This window comes from Bos mutus, chromosome 13, assembly GCF_027580195.1.
Source record: "Bos mutus isolate GX-2022 chromosome 13, NWIPB_WYAK_1.1, whole genome shotgun sequence".
NCBI classification, from domain to species: Eukaryota; Metazoa; Chordata; class Mammalia; order Artiodactyla; family Bovidae; genus Bos; species Bos mutus.
The window spans coordinates 28432251-28459750 of NC_091629.1; the positions used below are offsets into that span (position 1 = coordinate 28432251).

The 27500-nt window shown below is 38.4% G+C and overlaps 1 long non-coding RNA gene across 1 annotated transcript; it reads left to right on the forward strand.

The window, feature by feature from the left end:
* The first annotated feature begins 8004 nt into the window (after positions 1 to 8004).
* On the forward strand, positions 8005 to 26702 carry LOC138990521 (uncharacterized). The gene is made up of 3 exons (XR_011466661.1): positions 8005 to 8383; positions 24733 to 24830; positions 25257 to 26702. It is a non-coding gene; the product is annotated as an uncharacterized lncRNA (long non-coding RNA).
* Positions 26703 to 27500: the final 798 nt, after the last annotated feature.

The window sequence follows — 27500 nt, forward strand, 5'->3', positions numbered from 1 at the left end:
ATTTTTGACAAATATGTTTGTTGGATTGTGGTTTGACAGTTTTTTTCTTTATCAGTTTGTTATGTTGTTCTATTTTCTTCTGACTTTCAAATTTTCTGATAAAAAATCAGAAGATATTTGAATCACTTTTGGCATATAGATAATGTGTCATATTCTCTGGCTTTAAAAAGATTTTTTCCCTTTGATTTTTAGCAGTTTGACTATGGCATGCTTACTCATTTTATGCACACCCACACTTGGGATTCACTGAGTCTTTTGATTCTGTAATTTATATCTTTCAGCAAATTGAGAATTTATTATTAATTCTTTCATGTCTAGTTTTCTCTTTTCTCTGCTTCTGGGACCCCAGCTATATATATGCTGAAAATTTAGATACTTTTTCACAAGTCCATAAGGCTTTGTTCACTTTAGTTTTTAAGTTTTTGTTGTTCTTCAGATTGAAAAAGTTCTATTGATCTGTCTCCTTATTTAATGATTCCTTCCTTTGTCAATTCCATTCCGCTGTTAAGTGCATATGTGTTTCATATACTGAATTTTTCCTTCTTGAGTTACCATTTGAGACTTTTCATAGTTTCTATTTTTTGATGAAACTTTTTATATTTTTATTTATTGAGAGCCTATTTTTCTTTATGGCATTGAAAATAGTAAATATAGTGAAAATAAAATCATGTCTGTTTATTCCTATATACGTTCATTTAGGAATTGGTTTCCATTGATTGATTTTTTCTTAAGAATGTATTAAATTATCATCTTTTTACCTGTTGGGTGACTTTGTATTGTTTCCTGAATATTCTGAAGGTACAGACTCTAAATTCTATTGTATTCCTAAATAAAATGGTGATTTTCTAAATTTTGGCAAGCATTATCTTGGACTCATAAAGACTGTCTCTTTGGCACAATTCAAAGTTTGCTTTAGTTTGCCCTGTTTGTGCATGGCTCAAAATCAGCCAGTAAGTTGGCAACTTCTTTACACAGGGATTCAAATCTGTACCTCTCTATCACTCTTTCTGAAATATATATGTATACATACACATATATATTTCATGCACAAGTCTTGATTTAGTGTGTAAAAACATTAAATTACACACACAATGATTTTTTTCTGTAAAGCTTAAATAGAATCTTAAAAAAAAAATCACTATTCAAGGGACTGGAAAACAAGCTTTTAATAAAATATGGTGGCAATATTTACTCCATACTATGTCCTCTGGTTTTTTAGGTCAGAGAAATAATGAATTTTCCACCAATGTTTTTACTTACAGTGCTGATTTCAGCCTGTTCTCAGGCTTAAGTCATTAAAAAATAGGAAAATCACCATCCACCATTTTGACTTCCAAATAGATTCTCTGCTATAATCTTCCTTTTTTTTGTCTTCTCTGTTCTAATTCCAGGCAGTTAAAGAAAATCATTCAAGTTTATGACTTTTTTTGTGTGTGTGGGAAAATTGGTTTAGCAGGAACTTCCCTGGCCACACCTAAAGTGGAACACACGCAAAGTGATTTTGCATTTTTCTTTTTTTGCTGGAGCCACCAATAATTCATCTTTCCCAAATATATTTTCTCTTAATTTATCAGCGTGGAATTTCCACAATGCTTTGATAATGTTAGTTTGATCTCTATAGTTGTGAAATTCAAACTAGGATTTAATTTCTCACAAAAAGTATTTTTACTTTAAGTAAATGAGAGTACCAAGCAGATGGCTTAGTTCCCTTGTAGTATTTCTGGTCATTTGGGGGCATGTTTCTAGCACTCTTATTATGAATAGTATTCTTTAAAGAGTCCCAACATTTGCAAGTATCTATTTGAAGTTTGCATAAAATAAGACATTGACTATACTATCCTCTCCTCATATGGATGCTAAAATACCAACCACAATATACACTTTTGTTTTCATATCAAAGAAACTATCTTACACACACTAGACATTCACAATCTTTAGAAACTGGAAGTACTAGAAAACTGTTAATATAGGTATCCAGTTACCTTACACAAGAGACATCTTGATAACAAACAGAAAAAGATAGCCCCTGCCTGATGAAACCACTTAGAAAGTGATACAATGACCTATTTTCTGAGTATATCAGAGCATACACGTTTCTGGATCCACTACAAAGACAAGCCTCAGTCACACAGAGTTTATGGATCTTACAAAAATAGCAGGTCACGTACACTGCCAGAGTCACGACCCTGTGTACAAGTCACTCTCTGAGATAAGAGAAAGGGCCAGCCGGAATCATGGGAAAGTGATAATGTTACTTGTTACCTATTTTGATGTTGTTTAAAAAGAACTTCAATATAATTTTTGTGTAAGAATGTAAAACATCAGTTGATATGAATTTGTTTGAAAAGTCAAAATCCCTATAAGAAAGTACTGCAACATTAAGAAGAAAGTTATCCTAGGACAATGACTCATTTGAGTGCCATGTGCTTAAATGCTGAGAGCATTCCAAGGAAATCTTAGTGGTTTGGAACATTAGTTTTATTACAGGTTTAGCGATATTTTTGAAAATCCAAATATGTAATTAAAATGGCTAAAAGAAATATATTAAAATAAGCAGTTTGGGCACTTGTTGTGAACAGGGTATATTTTGATAACAATGCCTAACAGTCTATTATCTGCCTACAAACTCTAGGCAATATTAACATTCATTTGTGATTCATGTTTTCCTGATAATAATGCATTCTTTATTGAGCTATACTCTGTGACCTGCAGAACAAAGATTTTACTCCTGGTTGTTATCTAAAAAAATCAAGTAGGAAAATAAAATCTGTATACTCTAACTTGGAAAAATCCCTTAAACTATTTTTTTAAAATTTTTTTTAAATTTTATTTTATTTTTAAACTTTACAATATTGTATTAGTTTTGCCAAATATCGAAATGAATCTCCCACAGGTATACCCACGTTCCCCATCCTGAACCCTCCTCCCTCCTCCCTCTCCTACCCTCCCTCTGGGTCGTCCCAGTGCACCAGCCCCAAGCATCCAGTACCGTGCATCGAACCTGGACTGGTGACTCATTTCATACATGATATTATACATGTTTCAATGCTATTCTCCCAAATCTCCCCACCCTCTCCCTCTCCCACAGAGTCCATAAGACTGATCTGTACATCCGTGTCTCTTTTGCTGTCTCGTATACAGGGTTATTGTTACCATCTTTCTAAATTCCATATATATGCGTTAGTATACTGTATTGGTGTTTTTCTTTCTCACTTACTTCACTCTGTATAATAGGTTCCAGATGATTTTAAATTTCATGGAAGTTCAAGAAATCAGAAGATGTATTTATCATTAAAGTTATTTTCAAAACCAAAGCCTAATAAAATGAAAAATGAACTTTTTTTTTTTTTTGACTGCACCGAGAGGCTTGTGGAGTTTTAGTTCCCCAACCAAGAACTGAACCCATGCCCTTGTTAGTGAAAGCATGGAGTCTTAACTACCTGGACCACCAGGGAATTCCCAACAGATTGATTTTTGAAGCCTGATTCTATTATTTGCTAGTTGTGTAACATTGGACATCTTATTTAAAGTCTTCATTTTGTAATTTGTAAAACAGGAATTTTTTCTATTCTTTGAAAGATTGTTGGAAGTAACAAATTTACATGACATGTGAAAATTAATCCTAGGCACAGTATCTAGAACATGGTAGTAGATGCTCTAGAGATGCTGCTGCTGCTGCTAAGTCACTTCAGTTGTGTCTGACTCTGTGCAACCCCATAGACGGCAGCCCACCAGGCTCCCCCGTCCCTGGGATTCTCCAGGCAAGAACACTGGAGTGGGTTGCCATTTCCTTCTCCAATGCATGAAAGTGAAAAGTGAAAGTGAAGTCGCTCAGTTGTGTCTGACTCTTCGAGTCCCCGTGGACTGTAGCCCACCAGGCTCCTCTGTCCTTTGGATTTTCCAGACAAGAGTACTGGATTGGGGTGCCATTGCCTTCTCCTCTAGAGATGCTAGCTTTTTTTTTTTTTTACCCTTTTCTTTTATATTCATAGTTTACAAATTTAAATTGCATTGTGCTTTCCAAAGTAGACCATGGAATTTTGTAATACATCTGATTCTGCTTTAAATGGATTTTAACCACAAGGTTGTTTGAACTATGTAGCTTCTTCAGATCAATAATCATAATGAAGGATAACAAAATATGAGTTTGAAATATCATAGTAAAAGGCACTAGCTAGGAATTCAAAGATACAAGGAGAATTCTATTGTGAGAAGTAACAAATTCGGCTCATTTGGTTTAAGCGATATCTGGAAGAGGAAGAGAATAGACTACACTTAGTTGCCCAGATTTATTCTGGAGGATAAATTATATGCTTACATTGAAACCAGGAGTGGTTTGCTCTGCCTGTAATCAATATAGAGATGACTTCCAAAAATGTAGCTTTCCCAAGGTTAAGAATGGAGCTTCTTATTTTATTTCTAGAATAATGCATATGCTACTTAGTCAAATTAAGAACTTAGCATTTTAAGGCTATTTTCTCTAGGTTCTGATGAACTCAAGTAAGGGAATTATTTATTAATTTGAAAAGATATGGCTGCACGATGTCAGGAGGAATGACAGAGTAAGAACTTCTGAAAATTTTCTATGTTATAAAATCAATGAGAATGTTGGCAGAAACGATCAGAATAGACTTTCTCAGATCTCAGGAAATTAATCAAAGACAACAATCCAGGGTGTGTTAATTCAAGAAAAGCTACCTAATCTTGGGAAGAAAAGCAAGTCTGTGGAGTCTTACTAGAACTTCTCTCATCTCTCTTCCTCCCCTCCCAGCTCCATGGTAACCTTGGAAACAACATACATTTTGGGGAAAACCAGCAGCCTGGCAGCCACTGATGGTCCAAGCCCAATTCCCAGGGAACTGTCATTATTTTAATTGTCTATGGTCCCCCTTCTCAGCCTTGTCTTTATTAGACTTGACTCAGAGTCCCTCAGAACAGCAGCCTTTTGGCAGGGTATTTGCTGAAAACAAATATTGCTGTAGCAATATTTTAATAATTCAGTGATGAGGAACAGGAGGGAAAACAACAGGCAAATCAAAAATGTGAAAAGGAAAAGTTGGGGCAAAAGATGCTTTGAGGGAGATTTATAAAGCTATGACATATCTGAGAGTCATGGAGCCGTGCACATGCCCAGGGCTGTGCTCATGCACAGAGGTAAGCCCTAAGCTGTAAGCCATAAGCTCTCTCTTCTGGCTGACCTTGAAACTCTGCTCAAATAAAAGTAAGGGATAAGGCAGAATTTCCAAATGCCAGCTGAGTCTTGAAGGGACACCTGCATACCAACACAAAACCCAACAATCAAGATGGGAACTCACTGCTTCTAGGCATTTAAGGAAATTTCTTTTGAATCACTAACTAACCAGTGAGCTAACAAAGAAGAGTCTTAAAGACATCTAGTCTCATGGACTGGAAGACTCAATATTAATAACAAGATGCTTGGCTACCCAAATTGTTCTACATATTCAATACAATCTCTATCAATATTCCTCTTGGCTTTCATTGCAAAAACTGACATGCCGATACCAAAGTTCCCACGGACATGTAAGAAATGAAGATAGCCAAAACAATCTTGAAAGGGAGAGCAAACTGCTTATCCTCAGTTTTAAAACTTTCCAAGCTATAGTAATCAAGAATGTGTGGTACAGGCATAAGAGTAGACATAGAGATTAATAACAGAATTGGGGCTTTAGAAATAAACCTTGACAAACACACACACACACACACACACACATATATATAATGCCTAATACCTAGACAGCGTATTAAAAAGCAGAGACACCGCTTCGCTGAAAAAGGTCTGTACAATCATATATGTATATATGAAGTGACAGTGAAAGCCACTCAGTTGTCCCCCTCTCTGTGACCCCATGGACTATACAGTCCACGGAATTCTCTGGGCCAGAATACTGGAGTGAGTAGCCTTTCCCTTCTCCAGGGGATCTTCCCAACCCAGGGATTGAACCAAGGTGTCCCGCTTTGCAGGCCGATTCTTTACCAGCTGAGCCACCAAAAGCATGAGTAGTAAAAGAAAAATTAGATAAATTGGAATTTATCACAATCCAAAATGATTGTGCACCAAAAGATACTATCAAGAGAGTGAAAGGACAGTCTACAGAATATGAGAAAATATTTGGAATATCCTAAAACATGGATGCACCTTGAAAACATTATGCTAAGAAAAAGAAGCCAGGAATGTTAATACGAAATATTCAGAAAAGGAAAATCCACAGAGATAAAAACTATCTTAGTGTTTGCCAGGGACTGAGGGGAAGGGGGAAGGAAAGTTAGGGCTAATGGGTGTGTGATTTTTTTTTCTTTTTTTGGTTTGAAAATATTTGGGAAATGCATAGTGGTGACTGTGTATATGCTGAAAACTCCTAGAGTATACACTTTAAAAATGTGAATTTCATGATATGTTTTAATCTCACTTTTTAAAATGTATAAGAGAAAACATAGCCATGACAGGGCATCTGGTCCCATCACTTCATGGAAAATAGATGGAGAAAAAGTGGAAAAACAGTGACAGATTTTATTTTCTTGGGCTCCAAAATCACTGCTGACATTGACCGAAGCCATGAAATTAAAAGACACTTGCTCCTTGGAAGGAAAGCTATGACAAACCTAGACAGCATATTAAAAAGCAGAGATATCACTTTGCCAACAGAGGTCTGTTGGCAGTCAAAGCTATAATTTTCCTGGTAGTTGTGTGTGGATGTGAGAGTTGGACCATAAGGAAGGCTGAGCACTGCAGAATCAACACTTTCAAACTGTGGTGGTAGAGAAGACTCTTAGTCCTTTGGACTGCAAAGAGATCGAACTAATCAATCCTAAAGGAAATCAACCCTGAATATTCATTATAAGGACTGATGCTGAAGCTCCAATATTTTGGCCACCTGATGCAAAGAGCCCACTCACTGGAAAAGACCCTGGTGCTGGGAAAGATTGAAGGCAAGAGGAGAAGAGGGCAGCAGAGGACAGATGGTTAGAGAGCATCACTGACTCCATGGACACGAGTTTGAGCAAACTCCAGGAGATAGTGAAGGACAGGGAAACCTGGCAGGCTGCTGTCCATGGGGTTACATAGAGTCGGACACAACTTAGTGACTGAAGAAGAGCAACAATACAAACTGTTTATGGCTGGAAATGAACATATCTGGACATAGACTTTTTTTTTTAATATACAGAAACACTACGAATACTCATTTTCTATATTCCAAGAAACCTTAATTTTGTTACAAAACTCACAGCGACATTTATTAAATAACCATTTAAAAGATACTGATTTAAATGAAGTCACTGTATCTTTAACACCCGTTTATTTATGTGTTAGTCATGAAATCTCACCACAAAACTCTAAGCCTTAATCATAACAGGATTTGACATATTTGGGCAGTTGTTGATATATGTTTCATATCACTTCATTTCAAACTTTTGGCAACCTTTTCACATGGGTTCAGGCTCTTTTGTTCTCCTCTTACATATAAGGAACTCAAAAGAACAGAGCAGTTAAGGGGCGTATTCAAGAATAAATAAATCATGGAGGCAGCACCAGTCTTCTGATTCCGATTCTTAAATTATTTCCAAAACACGTGGAAAGGAGAACTCACCCACAGAAAAGTCTCCACTAATTTAAACATTTGGTGAGAGCATTTTTCCTACAGACTTAAAAAACAAAACAAAACTAAACAAGCCACTATATAGTTTCCTCATTGTGAATGAGATATTCCTGCAGCTTTATTTTTAAAGCCATTCTTTTTTGAATGGCTTGAAGAACCTTTAGTAGTTATCAGTTCTACACCATGAAACAGAGTGTTCATAGCATCCTGTTACTCTTTAAAAAGACATTTCGAGTCTGGGAGGGTTCACAGATTGGAATACGTTAACATGCAGGACATGAATCTGTGTACACAAAATACCAGGGCAGATGGTGAAGTCATTGTGAATAAAAATAGGTCTATTTCTCACACAAATTCCTTCACAGAGGCATTCAGAAATCAACAAGGAAACTGAAAACACCCGGTGAAACCTGGCCGGGCGCAGTGACACCCTGCCCTTTGGGGACACACAGGATAGTGACAGGCAAATCTGTTTCAGCCTGCAGCTCTATCTGCCGAGGACTCTCAATAATTTCTATTATCGGTCGTTTTTGTGCCACCTAGCTTCCTTGGCTGTGTTGTTGGAATCTCTGAGTGGAGACTGAATGAAAGCAGCGTTTGTTTGCTGTGATTGGATCAGCTGTGATTGGATCAGTTACTCAGGGAGCCGAGCTGTGCGAAGGGCCCGAAACCCACTCCACCCTGAGTCAGAGGTGGAGCATCCCTGGAGACCTGTTCTCATGACTCACCAGCTGCTATCTGCAAACAGCCTCTGGGGGAAATGCCAAGTAAGTGTTTACTCTCCACGGTTACTTCACCCTGCCACTCTTGCCTTGTTTTGGTTTGAACTGAAGAAACAACAACTAAAGTGAGAACAAAATGTGACCAAGAATGTGTGCTTTCTCCCGATTATGAGGCTCTTTGGAGAGTCGCATGTGACTTCCCTGGGCTGGTATGGGGATTTGCTTTTAGAGGGAATATGACAATCCAGGAAACAAAGATAGAGGTCATCAATGTGAGGGAAGAGCTGGTTGGGATGGTGTGTGGGGTGGTTGATATACTTGTAGTATAAATCATGTTTATTGGTGCCATTCTTAAATAGAAGGCATTATAAATGAAGTCACATGATTTTATCTTTTTTTTTTTTTTAATACTGCTTTTAGGTTAACTGTTTTTTTAAGATTTTTTTTTTTTTCAGAGTAGTTTTAGATTTGCAGAAAAATTGAGAGGAAGGTATAGAGATTTCCCATATTCCCTCTGTACTCCCCAAAGCCTCCCCATCAATATCCCTACCAGATGGTCCCTGTGTTACAGCTAATGAACCTACATGGACACGTCATCATCACCCGGAGCCTATAGCTGACATGGGTCACTCTCGATGTTGTACGTTCCGTGGGTTTGGATAAACATATAATGACATGTATCCACCATTACAGTGTTAAAAAGTAGTTTCACTTCCCTAAGTATACTATGTCTTCTTCCTTGTCCCCCCCTTCCCCACTGTCTAAGCAATCCCTGATACTTTATATTCTCTACATAGTTCTGCCTTTTCCAGAATATCATAGGGTTGGAATCAAATGTTTGTATAGTTTCACTCTACACACTCTTAGAGGGATGGACAGGTTAAATACCAGGCAAGTGTTAAATGAAAAACAAAAATGCTTATGCTTGGAAATGACAAGTTCTTATTTATAAGTGTCACAAAACTTCATCCTATGTATTTCTGAATCATATGTTCTACATATATATGGATTCATTTTAAAGCAATTATCCCAGGTTTTAAAAGCAGATTTAAGAATATGATATGGTATAAAAAAGTCTAGACTAAGTTTTATTTTATTTTTTTTTTTATAACAGTAAAAGACATAATAGATACCTGCTCCAAAGCTTTGAGAGTTGGATCTCACTCTGGGAAGGTTGACTAATATTTGTCAAGAAAAAGTTCCTAATAGAAAAAGTTCATTAATGAACCTTAATCAAATCTAGAAAAAATTATGGTACCAAAATTCAGTTTGATTAGGGATAAAACCCAAAATGTAGCATTTAACTTTTTCTCTTTCATCTATTTTTATCCAAAAAATACATTCAAGGCAAATCACCATAAAATATAACTTCACTGGTAAATTCCAGATGTGAAGGATCAGTCTTAGTACGAGTACTAGCAACCATGGTGTAGCAACTGAAAGATGTCAGTATAGACTCACAGAATTATGTGCAGTCCTTGTTGGATCTTACAGGTTTTTGCCTTTCTTAACACCATTGGTTAGACTGACTCATAACTGGTTAAACAAAGGAACTCTGAGGCTCATTAGCCTATTAGAAAGATAGGAATACAGCAAGAATGCAGCATCCTTTTCGTTGGCGTTCTACTGAAAACCTTTCCTAGAATTCCTCTTCTGTATTATTTACTTTTTGTCTTTGGACCCCTTCAGGGCCATATCCTTTTCAGTCATTGTTCTGTCTGTTTGAATGATCAAGGACTCATATACTTGGTCTTGTGTCCATGAGAGTGTTCTATTTCTTAGTAAATTACCTCTTTTTGAGTGTACATAGCAGATTTATGGTCACGAATCTTTTTGCTAACCCATATCAGTGGGTCCTATTTTTTTTTTTTTTAAATATTTGATGATGAAATCTCGTAAAATAACACAACAACTGTTGAGGTTATTAATGCTTGGTTTTCATGCCTCACGGTTCAGAATCTGCCATCAGGAAATACTGTGTAAGCCTGTTTGCTTTCAAATTTAAATTTTTTCCCTGTTTTCTTTTCAGTCTATTTGGTTCCCTAACTACCACTGTTGAGGCAGATATTTTAATTTGGTTATGGCCAAGGCAAGGCTGTGTTTATCACATTGCCCACATTTTTCCTTCAGACCAGCACATGTAACTGCATTCTATGGGTGCTATTGAAAGCACGTCTAAGAAAGGCATTGGGCTTCAATGTCTTTTACTGACTGTAAATAGATTGGTTGTGAGACTGGAGATCTGAAGGCTTTATTATATCAAAGCTGGCTCTGAGGAAATGCTGAATTTCATAAATAATAACAGCCAAAAGAAACTCAGATGTGTCAACTTCTAAAGCAAATTGGGACTTCGAATAACTTCCCAAGGAAGAAATGCTTTTACCAGCTGTAGAATTAAAATGCAGATGTTAGTCACACTTTGGGCTCTTCATTAAAATAAAACACTGACAAATGCAAAATCGTTTGTAAAAGTATGTGTGTGTGTGAATGCTGTGTATATTCTACATAAGTGTTAGTCACTCAGCCGTGTCCAACTCTTTGTGACTGAATGGACTGTAGCCCGCCAGGCTCCTCTGTCCATGGGGCTCTCCAGGCAAGAACAGTGAAGTGGGTAGCCATTCCCTTCTCCAGGGGATTTTCCCAACCCAGGGCTTGAACCCCCTCCATCTCCTGCAGCTCCTGTATTGGCAGGTGGATTCTTTACAGTCTGAGCCACCACATACATACATACATACATACATATATATATATATATCATATATAGTATATATACATCATATATAGTATATATACATACTGTGTACTCTTCATATAGAAAACTACATCTATATAAATATATACACAAACATAGACATGCATTTAAAAAGCATAGTACTAGGAAAAGTACATATGTACAAAGCTTATGAAGTATATAAGATATATACAAGTACAGTAAAGTATATATGCAATATAAAAGTACACATGTAACATTAATATTATTAATACATATAGTGTTTTAACACATACAATGTAACATTGTTAATATTAATAGTGTATACTCAGTATATAGACTAATATATTTTAAAATATATTCTATATTAATGTATAATCTTCCAATGCACATCGTACTATATACTAGTATGTTTTTAAAAAATGGAAAGAAACTTAGGTTCTCTGCGTGTCCCTATGTGTGACATCCATATTTTGCCTGGTTTATCTATCTGTGGTCACGATATTCTTTATCTGAGAACACATTTCTCAGTGCAGTCCGAAGGTCCCCAGGCTGGGGATCACTGAGGAGAGGAGGAACCACAGGATTTTGTGATTTTGTAAACAACAATCTCCTTGGAGATTCCTACTAAGAACGGATGAAAGATCACCAGGTACTTACTGAAGGTGAACAGTAGGGGGCAGAGGTGTCCACAATTCTGTTTTGCCCGCTCTGCTTCTCTGAGGCCAGGAACTCTGACTTCAGACTACTTACCACACAAGAGTTTTCAGGTGAAGATTTCTTGTCTGTTCTCTTTCCAGCCTTGAAACAAATAACTTTTTATCTTGGTGAAGGTAAAACAAGTTCACCGAACAAAATTTGAAAAATATCTAAGGTACAAAAATAGAAACAAAACCAAAAATGACCACTGAAATTTCCATCGTCAAAGAATAAATATTTTGATAATATTGTTTTAGTTGGCCATATACTTGTGTGTGTATATGTACACATATGCAAAATTATAGTATGTACATAATGAAGTGAAAGAAAGTGAAATGAAAGTGTTAGTTGCTCAGTTGTGTCCAACTCTTTGCAACCCCGTGGACTGTATACCACCAGGCTCCTCTGTCCATGGAATTCTCCAGGCAAGAATGCTGGAGTGGGTTGCCATTTCCTTCTCCAGGGAATCTTCCTGACCCAGTGATTGAACCTGGGTCTCCTTCATTGCAGGCAGATTCTTTACCATCTAAGTCACCAGGGAAGCTTATGTACATAATACATACAATAACATATCAAATTACATTTTATATATCCTATTTATATCATATTATATATATCATATTCATTCACACACATACAGTTTTCAAAAATGCAGGTTGCTTTGAAATATTCAATTACATTTTGTTTCCTTTCTCACCTAAATTATACTTTTTCTGTGTCTGGGTGACCAACAGATAAGGTTCCTTACAAAATATACCAGGCTAAGCACTCAACAAAAGGAGTTCAATACTGTGGTGACCTCAGGTCACATGAAGGGAAAAGAAGATGTATTTCCCTTTTCTTTTTTTCAGAATGTGTGGGTCACCGAGACCCAGGCACCAGTTCATTATAAAGTCACATTCTATTATATTTGTTCCAGAAAGCCTCAAGTTGCTTGAGAATGTCAAAATCTTAGCACATCCTATTGTCTACGAGCTCTGGTGTGATGTTCACTACTCTTGTATGAATTTTGTGCCTTAGAAATGTCTGTCTTGGATATTTTACCCTCCTGAAGAGATGTTTCCTTCAGCTTTTACTTAAAATATTTTTTAATCTTTTTTGTTCCCTATTGAGTAACTAGGAAAGCTTGACTAATATAATTGTTTAGACTGCCAAGAGTCAACAGTCAGAAATTAGATCAGCTAAACTTACTCTTTCTCTTAATAAATATTTTGTGAAATCCTACTACCATCTGATTTGTGGACAAATATTAAACAAGGTGGACTCTGCCAATGTTCTAGCCTGTACCCGAAATGTCAGTCATGGCAACAAAGTGGTGTTTTCCCCATAACTTTTATGTACGCTTAGAAAAACTTTATTCTGAGTGTTACTGACTCAGGGACACAAGCCTTTGAGAATTTGTAGGCCTACAGGGAGGCTGGATATGTAGTTAGTCCCAGGGTTACACCTCAGAGCACCTGCCTTGTACTCTTGGGGCCCAGTGAAGAGTTGTAAGCCTTTCCCATAAACACCAAGCCAATTAATTTAATCAAAATTAACTTAATTCAGTTAACATCAGATTCTGTGAGAGAATTTATTAGATATTCTTGTGGATTAAAAAAAGATCTTCTTCTCATTCAAGAAATGTTACTGGAAATCAGATACCCATGTGCAAAAAGTAAATGATATTAGGAAATAAATCATACTTTATGTGAAACTGGATGTAAAAAAGCAAAACTTTAAAAATGTAGAAGAAAAATATAAAAGTCTCTTTATGTCCAGAAGGGAAAATACAATTACTTAAACCAACTGTAAAGGAAAAAAAAAAAAAGAATGCAGTCAATTTATCAATAAACAAAAGTTAATATATTAAATGGGCTTCCCTGGTGGCTCAGATGGTAAAGAACCCACCTGCCAATGCAGGAGATGGAAGAGATGCGGGTTCAATCCCTGGGTCAGGAAGATACCCTGGAGAAGGAAATGTCAACCCACTCCAGTATTCTTGCCTGGGAAGTCCCATATGGATAGAGGAGCCTGGCAGGCTATAGTCCACAAAGAGTCAGACACGACCGAGTGACTGAACAACAACAGCAATATATTAAATATTTGATTAAATGTCCCCAAATAACAAGCCACAAATGGGAAGAATCAATAGATTGACAGTGCATGTAATCTCTAAATAAAACTAGCAGTCAAACTATTTGAAGTTCTCTAACACAGTTCTTAGAAAAAGAACAGGAAAGAGGGGAAAAAGTGAAGAATAAGAAGAGCAATTCACAGAGGAAGAATTTTTATCAGTCAATAAAGTGATTCAGAAGTGTTAAAATAGTGAAAAAAAAAAGGAAATAAACTGAGTGTTGACTAGCAGAATATATGAGTATAGTTTTGTATTTGTAAACTATGTTATTCCCTGAATTTTTGTGTTCCTGAAATTGTTTATTAAAATAGTCTTGGTCGCCATAAAATTTTTTCATCTTGTTTTATGTCCCTGGATATGTTCTAGTGTTTCTGAGTTTATAGTCTATGGAAACTTGAATATAATTTGTATTCTACTGTGTTTAAAAATTGTATAAATCTTGATTATGTTGAATAGGTTCATAGTGCTTTTCAGGTCTACTATATCCTTCTCCTTTTCTGTATATTCATTCTAATAATTTTTGAGAGTTTGATATAGAAACTTCAACTAAAAATCTTAATTTATCTATTTAAAAAATAATTGTAGTAGAATTAAGTGGAACTATTTGTAACCTTGTTCTATATTTTCCAAGTCTCCTGTAAATGTGTTATCATACTTTCATAGTTTAAAAAATAAAAAAAAAAATATAAAAAATTAGTCTTGGTCCTTCTTCCAACAATTTATAAACAGAGCCGCTAAAAGGTTCTGGCGCTAGCCACTTAGGTTAAAATGTATGTGCCAATGGGGAGAAGTGGATTTAGTATAACTTTGTTTACAATTTCTCAGGGAATATGATTTTAAGAACAAAAGAATTGAACTAAATTTATACAAAAGAAAATGTGTGCTTTTGATCAACAGCCTGATGGCCCTGAAATCTTAGGTATCTTCTGCCCAAGGAGGAGAGATCTAAATGGAAAGTTGCTTTCTAATCATGCATTTGTGTTTGAGTGAACTCTAATCTCAGCGAAGAGTGGAGAGTTCATGGAATATTAAGATCTGAAGAAAGGTAATTCCCAGGAAAAAAAATATGAACCAGAAAGAAGGGACAAGATGATATTAATGTACTTGTTTGGAAGATAGGCAAGGTGGCAAGCCCTTTAGTTTAAGGGCTGTGAGGAAGGTGATTAGGGAAAAAAGTCCAGACCACTGAGTGCAGAAGAAAAAAAAAAAATCCAGTTACCATCTTCCAAAAATACAGATCTGATCTTACTCGCCTTCAATAGCTTTGCCCAATTGCTTATATTTTTGGTTTCATACTCTTTCCAGAGCAAGTTTGGTAAGACTGAAAAGTTATTACTGTGACTCCAAAGCTTTGGCATAGATCATTTGTATGACTCTGCCCTTTGCCTCCTCTCTGGACACTTCATGTGCTATTCTAGCATTCACTGAATATAGTGGGCAAAAAGATGATGTTGCTAATGGCTCTGAGATTCCATCTAAATTTAAAATAGCTCCTTACAATTAACTCATAGGTAAATCTTTTTAATACCTTAAAATTCATATAGGAGGTTCCAGTCCTGGATCCTGTGTATGACTCAGTGTTGTGCAGAGCCTAAAACCTCAGGGTGGGACCTGGGACATGCCAGACCAGTGACGACAGATGGAATTTCCTCATCTTTTAATTATTGCTTGTGAAGCAGATCAGTGGCCGAAGGGAATCGCGTGTGATTTCACAATGCCATTGTGTCCTCGAGCTACCATGCTGCACAGAATTTCAGGTGGTGGTAGTGATAGTGCTGAGATTGCTTTTCAGGATTATTTTATTAAATTTATCTAGTCTTCAGATTAAATAACATTAACTTCACAAAAGGATTATTTGGTGCCATTTAGCAATAGGCTCGGAGAAGGCAATGACACCCCACTCCAGTACTCTTGCCTGGAGAATCCCAGGGACGGGGGAGCCTGATGGGCTGCTGTCTATGGGGTCGCACAGAGTCGGACACAACTGAAGTGACTTAGCAGCAGCAGCAGCAATAGGCTGTGTTGCATTGAAATGTTTTTATATTACAGGCAAAACAATGTAAAAATTGGACATCTTATCAATCTATGAACCTCTATTGAGTGAGGTACAACCTTAACACTTTACAGAATTCAGAAGCAAAATCTATCGAATCTGTTTGAAAACATATATGCATATATTAAGCAAGATGTGAGTTTATTTCTCCACTATGTAGCTGCAAATTTCTTTTTCATTTTCTGTATTTAATTTTTATTAATGAAGAACCCTTCACTTTAAATTTTAACTCCACATTTTTACATAGTTCCTAAGAGAAAATTGGTAAATAAAAACTGATGAGAGCAATAGGTGCTTTTCTCCCCAGCAACCTCCGCTACATGGGGGATAGCCAGCCTCCCTTATGTCACAAAAACTGAGCTGAGAGCTTCACGCTTTACTGGCTTGAGAGACCCTTAGTCTGTCAATCCCCAGAGACTGCTTTGTTTCCTAATTTGTATCATTATGGAAACAGAAGACTATTGGATGAAAGTTTGGAGGATAGATTCTAGCTGTATAAGGTAGTGAAAGCTGGCTGACTATGGAGAGCAATATGGAGTTTCTTTGAAAACTAAAAATAGAACTTCCATATGACCTGGTGATTCCACCCCTGAGTATATATCAAAACAAAACAACCAAAACTGCTAACTTGGAAAGATACATGCACCCTAATGTTCATTGCAGAACCATTTACAACGGCAAAGACATGGAATCAACCAAAGTGTCTATCAACAGAGGAACGGATAAAGAAGTTGTGGTACATATACACAATGGCATACTACTCAGCCATAAAAAGAATGAAGTAATACCATTTGCATCAACATGGATGGACCTAGAGATTGCAGACTAAGTGAAGTAAGTCAGATAAAGACAAATATCATATGATATCACTTACCTGTGGAATCTAAAAAAAATTGTTTAAATGAGCTTATATACAAATCAGAAATAAACTCACAGACATGGAAAGCAAACTTAGGGTAACCAAAAGGGAAGAGGGAGGAGGGATAAATTAGAAGTTTGGAATGGACAGATACATACTGTTGCTGCTACTGCTAAGTCGATTCAGTCGTGTCTGACTCTGTGCGACCCCATAGACGGCAGCCCACCAGGCTCCCCCGTCCCTGGGATTCTCCAGGCAAGAACACTGGAGTGGGTTGTCATTTCCTTCTCCAATGCATGAAAATGAAAAGTGAAAGTGAAGTCACTCAGTCATGCCCGACTCTTAGCAACCTCATGGACTGCAGCCTACCAGGCTCCTCCGTCCATGGGATTTTCCAGGCATGAGTACTGGAGTGGGGTGCCATTGCTTTCTCTGATACATACTACTATGTATAAAATAGATAACCAGCAAGGACCTACTGTAGAGCACAGGGAACTATATTCACTATATTGTAATAAACTATAATGGAAAAGAATCTGAAAAAGAAATATTTGTATAACTGAATCACTTTGCTTTTTGCTTGAAATTAACACGAAAATTATACTGCAATTAAAGGAAGAAAAAAAAACACCTCTCTGTCTAGAGGAAGCAGGTAAGCAAGGGAATATTCAGCAGAGGTACACATCTCAGTGGCCTGGGCGATGGGCATTGATAAAAGGTGAAGTCAGACAGTCAAGATGCTGCGTTTAGGGAACACTAGTCATGCCCAAGTATTGCTCAGGTGGAAATACCTTCCTGCTCATAAACAAGCCCTGCCTTCCTGAGGAAGGAGGAGGTCCTGGGAAATCAGTGTCGGGAAAATAAAATGAAAACATAAGCTGAAATGGAGCTTTTGGATGGTGTAGTATATTGAGAACATTAGAAAGCAGAAGAGAGTGGTGATCCAGGGAGCTGCTTACCCACGAATAAATGAATATTTATTGAGCAGGTTAATCGTCCCCTGTCTATTGAGGCAGAATCCGGATTAGTCATACACTTCAGGTGACAGTCTTGCCAAAATACCCTCTAGATTAGCCAAGGGGGTGCACAGCCTTGCAAAGCAAATTCAAATATTACAGCAAACATCTTTCCAGAAGGCACTGTCTTTCCCCTGACAAGCCTGCTGCCTTCTGTTTTCACTTGAAGCATTATGCTTGAGATGGAAAGCGACAGTGTGCACAGCCCTGCTACGTTCACGTCAGGGGACTGATTACAGTGACAGACAGGTTTAGAATGTGTCATGCTTCCCAACATAAAAGTCACATTTCTCCTAAAATCATTTAATATTTCATTCCTAGAATACTCAGTGATGTCAACAATCTGAGCCCTTTTACTTTGTGTTGTATAAAAAAAGAAAAAGAAAACATCAATATCCATCAAAATCCCACAGCTGTCACTTAAAATCAAGTAGCAGATAATAGCGCCTGGCAGCCACCAGAATGCTCAGTATTTTTATGATTCAGAAAACATCACAATAAGGTTAAACAAATAGTATTTTTTATTAAATGTCACTCAATCCTAGGGCTGCTTATTCATCTATTCATCTGTGTTCCACTCAAGTGACTCAAAGATGGTAGTTGCAATCAAAAGGCATCTTGAGCAGATACCTGAGAATTCTATCTGTCAGTCTTACTTGGGAAGTAAAAGAATAATAATAAAAAAATCCCAGGGGCAGGTGCAAAAAATGGCCTGATGAGATAGAAGGTGAAAACTTTGAGTCGTGCATTGAAGTAAAGCAAATACTTTTTAAAGGTTAAAATTAGTTGGCAAAGAAACTTAGGAGTCCTACATGGCTCTTTCCTTTCTGAATCCATGCATTTTCTAACTATTATATATAGAATAAATAAACAACAAGGTCCTACCGTATAGCATGGGGAACTATATTCAATATTTTGTGAAAAACCATAATGGAAAAGGATATGAAAAAAAATATATATGTATTTATAACTGAATCACTTTGCTGTACAGCAGAAATAGCGCAACATTGTAAATCAACTCTGCATCAATAATATTTAAAAAAAGAATCCATGCATTTTCTGCATAAAGAAAAACACAGGCAGTGTTTCTTTGACTGTACTTTGCAGATATTGCCTTTTTTTTTTTTTCACAAATTGAGGGTTGGTGACAACTCTGCATCCAGCAAGTAATCAGCACCATTCTCTCAAGAGCATCTGTTCCCTTCGTGTCTCTGTTGCATTTGTGAGAGTCATTCATTCGTGTCTGTCTCTTTGCTACCACATGGACTATACAGTCCTTGGAATTCTCCAGGCCAGAATACTGGAGTGGTAGCTGTTTCCTTCTCCAGTGGATCTTCCCCACCCAGGAATCAAACCAGGGTCTCTTGCATTGCAGGCAGATTCTTTACCAGCTGAGCTACTAGCGAAGCCTGGTATTTTGTAATTCCAGATATACTTCAAACTTTTTCATCATTATCATATTTGCTATGATGACCTATGATCAGTGATCTTTGCTCTTTTATGATTGTTTGAGGGGCCATGAAGTGAAGTGAAAGTCAGTCATGTCTGACTCTTTGTGACCCCATGGACTATACAGTCCATGGAATTCTCCAGGCCAGAATATTGGAGTGGGTAGCCTATCCTTTCTCCAGGGGATCTTCCCAACTCAAGAATCGAACTGGGGTCTCCTGCATTGCAGGCAGATTCTTTACCAACTGAGCTATCAGGGAAGTCCAAGGGGCCATGAACTACATCCTTAAATGATGGTTAACTTGCTGATTGCTGAAATGATCACAAGTGACTTAGATTACCACATGAACTTTGTTGATAAAGCAGCAGTCCTCTGACAGTCCTTGAGTAAGCTGTACCTTTCCAGTCTGGTGATCTACATTTTAAGCTTAGACATTATGCCCTTTGTGAAATCTTCCTTGATTCACAGACATGCCTCCTCCATCAACCATCAGGATCCAGTATTATAAGGATCAATTCACTGGTTTCCACTGCTAGACTTCCCAGGTGGCTCCTAAAGAATCCGCCTGCAGTGCAGGAGACACGAAGTCTCAATCCCTGGGTCAGGAAGATCTGCTGGAGGAGAAGATGGCAACCCATTCCAGTACTCTTGGGAAAATCCCACAGATAGAGGACCCTGGCGGGCTACAATCCGTGGGGTCACAAAAGAGTCAGATACAACTTAGTGGCTAAACAACAACAACAATAACAACAACTCTTAGACTGCACTCCTGGTTTGGGATTCAATGGTGTTTGATAAATAGCCTTTCAGTGAGGGAATATGTCTACATGGTACCTTGAAAGGAATTTGATTTTGTTGTTTTTAATCCTGGGGGCATAGTTGGTACAGTGAGAACTACAGACAGCTCCCTGTAAACCACGACTCATGAGTCAGCATTACCATTCTTAAACATCCATTTGTGTTCCTAATTCCAAATTAAATAAAGACCAGACTCTGGGGAAACCCCGTTCCTTAAAACAATAGCACAAGGATACATGTACATATCCATGTAAAGCTAGAGACTTCCAGGAGTAGAAATAAGTTGTGTATGTTTGGTTACAAAATCTGGGAAAAAGTCTGTGTACTAGGGTCTGAACTATAGTTTAAAAGTGTTTAATGGCAATCCACTCAAGTATTCTTGCCTGAAAAATTCCATGGGCAGAGGAGCCCCCCGTCCATGGAGTCATGAAGAGTGGGACACGACAGAGCACAACACAGCAGAACATTTATGGTTGGGATAGGTATCTCTAATTTGAATTTCTATATTTGAAACACAGGCAGTACCTCTACCACATTTCTTGTAAAGCATCCAGATTTGGAAAGTTCGTGTCGAGAGTTTCCAGATCCTCCGTGGAGCTGGCTTCTAGCTGACCCAGGGAGGGGCTGACTGTCCTTCTTAGGCCTCAGAGAGGAGGCGGGATGCCGGTGTCACTTAGAATCCCCACCACCATCTGTCCACTCATGTTCTCGCTTCCAGAACAGCAGCCATGGTCAGTTCTTTAGACTAAGATATATTGGAATTGGAATGTTTGGAAATGGGCAGAAAATAACTATTCTACCAAATCTTAAGTGGTCATGACCCTACCCCTGAAGAAATTCCAGGAAACCAACTTTGGGTGAAACAAAATACCACAAGGTGTGTGATGATATGTTGGGATGCTGTTCCATTTTCAAATGTTCTCACTTTCAAGTAGCTTTTCACCTCTGCTGTGCTGCATTCAAACATGTCGGCCAGTTCTTTGATCGTCTTTCCATCAAGAGTTGGGATCTGATTCCCTTTTTCTTGAATATGATCTGGGCTTTGGATGAAAACGATGAAGCTGGGATGGTACTGAGTGATTTCTGACACCAGCTCCTAGAGGGCAGTCATCTCTCTCTCCCTTTCTCTTTCTGTCTCTCTTTCTCTGTCTCTCTCTGTGTCTCTCTGTCTCGCCCTCTCTCCCAGAATGCTTACTCTTAGAGACTGGCCACTATTCATTGAGGGAGCCCCGGCCAATGTGGAATGGACGAGGGCAATGTTAATAATAATGTTAATTTTTACATGATTTGTCCCAACAATAAAATATAAATGGGGGAGGGGGATGTTTCTTTTTTGAGTAAAACAATGAAACCCCTTCCTCTCCCTTTTCCTCCAGCGAACAGGGGGTGCAGCTGGGGAGCTCCCAGATGGTGGAGTTCCCACCTGTCTGGGTTCTTGAAAAGAAAGAAGCCAACACATGTTCAAGACCTTGACCCTTTAATCCTTTCTAAAGGAAACGCAAGAAAAGGCAGAGGAATGCATAAAATAAGAAATGCAGTCAGAATAAAAGTCTAGAGATTTTCTTCCTGCTCGAGTCATCTGGCCACTCCCTTCTCACAGACAACAATCTTGTACGTTTGCTGGGAAAAAAAAAATGCTGGCACCAAAAGCCATCGAAGAAATTGATTTTTCTTCATGAGCAAATTTTTCTTTTTATATCTTATTTTCATTTTTAAGCCTCTACAGAAGATCCATTCTATGTTAGACAGGTTTTCCATCTTTTGGTTCATCTAAGTGGAGGATAAAAAAAATTGAACAACTGGAATGACTTTCCATTGCCAGGAATGGAATGCATTAACATTTAAAATTCACTAATTCCATTGATCCGCTGCTGGAGGACATTGTTTAAATTGTTCTGATTCTATCTCAGACTTGTGGGCAAGTGGGAAGCAAACCAGACCTGCAGGGGAATGAAACACTCTCTGTGTTTAGGATGGAAGGAAAGGGCAGCGGGGAGAGCCAGTGTTGCCTTATTCCTTTCATTTCAAGTTCTTCTTTTTCTTTGTTTTTGCCTTTTTGTCTTTGCTAAGGAAGGGGTTATTCTGAATTCACCCTCTGCCCATCTTGCCTGTAGCGTAGATCAGCGGCAGAGACGGTTCGTTTGCCCTAAACTATGTTCCTGCCAGGAGAATCCAGACAGGCTTTGCGTTGCTTCTCATTTCTATGGGGACTCGCTTTTTAGCTCCAGGAAGACTGATGACAAAGGAACTATTTTTGGCACCTCTAGGAAAGAAACACGCTGCAGCCTGTTATTTTCTATAATCCTGCTGTTTGGAGAGAAAAGTGCCCACAAAGCCACACTTTATCAGATAGCACTAAACTCTCTCTGCGGGTTTGTTCACTCTTCTATCCACTTGGCCGCAGTGCATCACATCAAGGGTGAACCAGTCCCACTGGTCCTCTGGCCCCACAGAGGGACCCAGGGTACACTGTTCCTTTTCTCACATCCCAGATTATACATCCTTCAGATATTGAAAAAAGAAGTTTTCAAGTGTTGAACAAGGATGTCTTTTTTTCTTTTTCCTTCTGTAGTTTTAAAACTACATTTAAACTTTTAAAAATACTTTATTTAGGGCTTCCCAGGTGGTACAGGGGAAAAGAATTCTCCTGCCAATGCAGGAGACCCAGGAGACGCGGATTTGATCCCTGGGTCGGGAAGATCCCCTGCAGAAGGAAACGGCAACCCACGGCAGTATTCTTGCCTGGAAAATTCCATGAACAGAGGAGCCTGGTGGGCTAGTCTGTGAGGTTGCAGAGTCGGACACGACTGAGTGACAGCACACAGACACAAATATTTTATTTACATTTTAATATATCCCATGTTTCCACATGAATTCAATTTCTTTTTCTTAAACTCTATTTAAATTTATTTTTTAGTTGGAGGATAATTGCTTTACAATGTTGTGTTGGTTTCTGTCATGTAACCACCCAAATCAGGCATGGCTCAGTTCAGTTCAGTTCAGTTGCTCAGTCGTGTCCGACTCTTTGCAATCCCATGAATCGAAGCACGCCAGGCCTCCCTGTCCATCACCAACTCCCGGAGTTCACTCAGACTCACGTCCTTCGAGTCAGTGATGCCATCCAGCCATTGAATCCTCTGTCGTCCCCTTTTCCTCCTGCCCCCAATCCCTCCCAGCATCAGAGTCAGGCTATAACCACCCAAGTCAGTCATGGCTATATATATATATATATATATATATATATATATATATATATATATCCTCCTCCTCAGCCTCACTCCCACCCAAGCTCCTGCCATCCCTCCCTACTAGGTCATCACAGAGCACCAGACTGGGCTCCTGTGTTATACAGCAGCTTCCCACTAGCTATCTGGTTTATACATGGTGGTGTATATATGTCGATGCTGCCTTCTCAGCTCATCTCACCCTCTCCTTCCCCTGCTGTGTCCGCAAGTTTATTCTCTACATCTGCCTTTCCATTCCTTCCTCACAAATAGGTTCATCAGCACCTTTTTCCTAGATCCCCCATATATGTGTTACTATACAGCATTTGTTTTTCTCTTTGGATGTCATTTTTGTATCTTATCATGGGAAGTCATTTGGGAATGTTATCCCTGTAGTCTTTTCAACCTCTGCTCCCACAAATATAACGCACCCTTGCATAGCCAAATTCAGGTTCGGCTAACGTCACCAAGTGGGGAAATCCCCCTGTGATTCCAGAGTGGTACGGTTGTCATAATCTCTCCCTGCATGGCCATAATTCAGCCACGTGTACCTGGTAATAGTCGTGGGCACCACTCATGTCAGCTATTAATGAAGACTATTCAAGAAAGAGGATGCTTGGGCATAGTAACCTGCCAAGAAAAAATAAACTTGATGAGAACAGCCAGTGAGAACAGAGTGGATTTACATGAAATCTCAAGCCCTGTACTACAGGATGAGAGCATGAGAGGCACGTGGGGACATAATTAAGACAATTTGGAGAATAATTTATGTCCATGCTGAGAACAGAAATTAAAATAACTGCAAGGCTTTAAACTTAGATGACTAATAGAATGTGGTGCCTTCAAATTAAAAAAAAAAAAACTAATGGAAAGAGATTTAGAAAGATACAGTATACGTAAAGAAAACTGGGGTGTGTTAGATTCAGTTCAGTTCAGTCTCTCAGTCGTATCCGACTCTTTGCGACCCCATGGATTTGTAGCAAGCCAAGCCTCCCTGTCCATCACCAACACCCTGCAGCCTACTCAAACTCACGTCCATCAAGTTGGTGATGCCATCCAACCATCTCATCCTCTGTCGTCCCCTTCTCCTCCCACCTTCAATCTTTCCCAGCATTGGGGTCTTTTCCAGTGAGTCAGTTCTTTTTCTTAAGAAGAAAAAACTGGTGATAAAGGATAATTAGCTTTCAAAATATTGAACGCTAATGGAAGAGAAGGCTTCCCTGGTGGCTCAGTGGTAAAGAGTCTACCTGGCAATGCAGGAGACATGGGTTGGATCCCTGGGTTGGAAAGATCTCCGGGAGAGGGAATGGCAACCCACTCTGGTATTTTTGCCTGGAAAATACCAAGAATAGAGGAGACTGCAAGGCTACATATAGTCCATAAAGTTGCAAAAATCAAACATGACTGGGCACACATACACAGGAAGGAGGAGAGGGTGAAAGCAGATATTTTGGTGTCTGTTTCTACAGGAGAATTGTTTAAGAAGAATCATAACAATGAGAGACGATGGATCAAAAACTTTAAGGAACATATCTGTTCTAGCCCAACGATGAATTAGGAAGCCTCGGTGAGTAGTGAGCACTTGTGATTTTCCAGTTTGAGGTTTGAGGTCCCTGAAGGTGTGGGGAGAATTCTTGCTTAGGATGGGAAGCTTGTGTCATTCTCAAATCCTCCCAGCCCCTCCTTCCTGCCACTTGATGCCCACATCCAATCTATGACTATTTACCATTGATTCTACATTGTTGTCTATTAAGCTGGTATTTATTATGTGCTGCATACAAAGTTAAGATACTTGGATGAGGTTGGTGAGAAGCACAGAGATGCTTCCTGTTCATAGGGGCTTATGCTTGAGTGGTAATGAGAGAGTGACTTCTTGGTCCATATTAGATGTTACAGACCTGGGCAAAACTTTGTTTATTTGTCCCTCCGGAAATTAACTTAATAATTATGACAGCTTGTGTACTTATTTGTTCTATCCACACTTTGAAAGCAGGATTGTATGTTATTTGCTCCTGAACATCCAAAGGTTAACTGCTGCTGCTGCTGCTAAGTTGCTTCAGTCGTGTCGGACTCTGTGCGACCCCATAGACGGCAGCCCACCAGGCTCCTCTGTCCCTGGGATTCTCCAGGCAAGAACACTGGAGTGGGTTGCCATTTCCTCCTCCAATGCATGAAAGTGAAAAGACAAAGTGAAGTCACTCAGTCGTGTCTGACTCTTTGCGACCCCATGGACTGCAGCCTACCAGGTTACTCCGTCCATGGAATTTTCCAGGCAAGAGTACTGGAGTGGGGTGCCATTGCCTTCTCCTAGGTTTCCCCAAATGGTAGGTTCTCCTTTCTAATTCAGAGCCAATGTTTACTAAAATTAGAACACACTGATAAATTCTAAAAGTATAATGTGATGTGTGTGAGTTTCTGTGGAGTTCTACTTAAATTGAACTTATTTGTGTTAGCTAAATAATTTGTCTTGCTTTAATGAAGATTCAATTTGTCAATTTTGTCAAGGGGGCTCTATCACAAACTGGAATGCTCCTTCTGTAGCCATATTCTGTTTGTCGTTTTAAGTAGGGCTTCCTTAATATCGTATAAATAATTACATTCCTCCAATATGGGTCTGGTCAGACTGTCTCATTCACTGTAAGAGAATCAGATTACATGTGGTGGGACAAAAAAAAAAAAAATGGCGTAACATTTTGAGTATTAGTTTTACAAAGCATGCAAAGTGTCTATTTTTGTGGTTTTAAAAAAATATTATTGAGCCAAATTTGATCTCAGAAATGTAAATGATACTAACAGCAATGCCCATAAACTTTAGGTAAATTTGCGTTTCACTGCATTACCAATTCTACTCTCATAACCATTTCAGCAACAATTGGTAAAAATATCTAGAAATAGACTGTACAAAAAATGAAAGCAAATTCATTTTTGTCGTGTGGTGAACTCATAATCCAAAGTTCCTATCTATAATTTCCTGTGCTGTTTGCACATTGATCTCAACAGGATTATTGTCAGTGAAACGATAGCAATGTTAAAAAATAGAATTTCTCACTGAGACAAAGAAATACCATTGAATAACTGAAAGGTGATACCTACTCTGAGGTTTATTATAAATATGTATGTCAGTTGGATTTTTTTCTCCCTTGCTCTGTGGCCCTGCTTTTCATGGGGTCATATATGTGAAGCCTGTAGACTTTCAGTATTACCAGCACAGGTTCAAGTGCAGTAGAAACTTGGAAACTGCCGCAGTGGTGCACACAGCAGGGACTTAACAAATAGGTACACACACGTCCCAATCTATATTTATGCTCACATTGTTCCTCTGTGTCCCAATCGAATGATTTCATTCCTTTATAAACTGGTTTACCCAAGAAGAATCTGTGTTTGTTCTTTCAATTATTCTCTCCTTAGCATTTACATTTATGTTTATTTAAAAAAATACTTCAGCTTTTTCTACAGCAGTTTTAGACTCACAGTAAAAATTAAGAGGAAGGTATGGAGATTTCCCATTTACCCTACCCCTATCACAACATGCACACCCTCCCCCATCATCAACATCCCCACCAGGTGGTTCATTTGTTACAACTGATGACCTTATACAGACACGTCATCATCACCTAAAGTTCACAGCTTATATCAGAGGTCACTCTTGGTGTTGTAGAGTCTATGAAGTGAAATTAAGTGAAGTGAAAGTCGTTTATTCGTGTCCCTCTCTTTGCGACGCCATGGACTGTCATGGAATTCTTCAGGCCAGAATATTGGAGTGGGTAGCTTTTCCCTTCTCCAGGGGATCTTCCCAACCCAGGAATCAAACCTAGGTCTCCCGCATTGCAGGCAGATTCTTTACCAGTTGAGCCACAAGGGAAGCCCATACATTCTATGGGTTGGACAAATGAATAATGACATATAGTCACCACAATGATATTTTCTTTCATTTTTTTAAATGATTTTTTTAATGTGGACCATTTTTAAAGTCTCTATTAAATTTGTTGTGCTATAGCTTCTGTTGTATATTTTGATTTTTTTGGCCACAAGACATGTGGGATCTTAGCTCCCGACCAGGGATCAAATCCATATCCCCTGCATTGGAAAATAAAGTCTTAACCTCTGCATAGCCAGGGAAGTTCCTATGGTATTTACAGAGTATTTTCATTGTCCTAAAAATCCTCTGTGCTCTGCCTGGACATCCTTTACTGCTTTAACCTTTGGCAACCACTAATCTTTTTGCTGTCTCCATAAT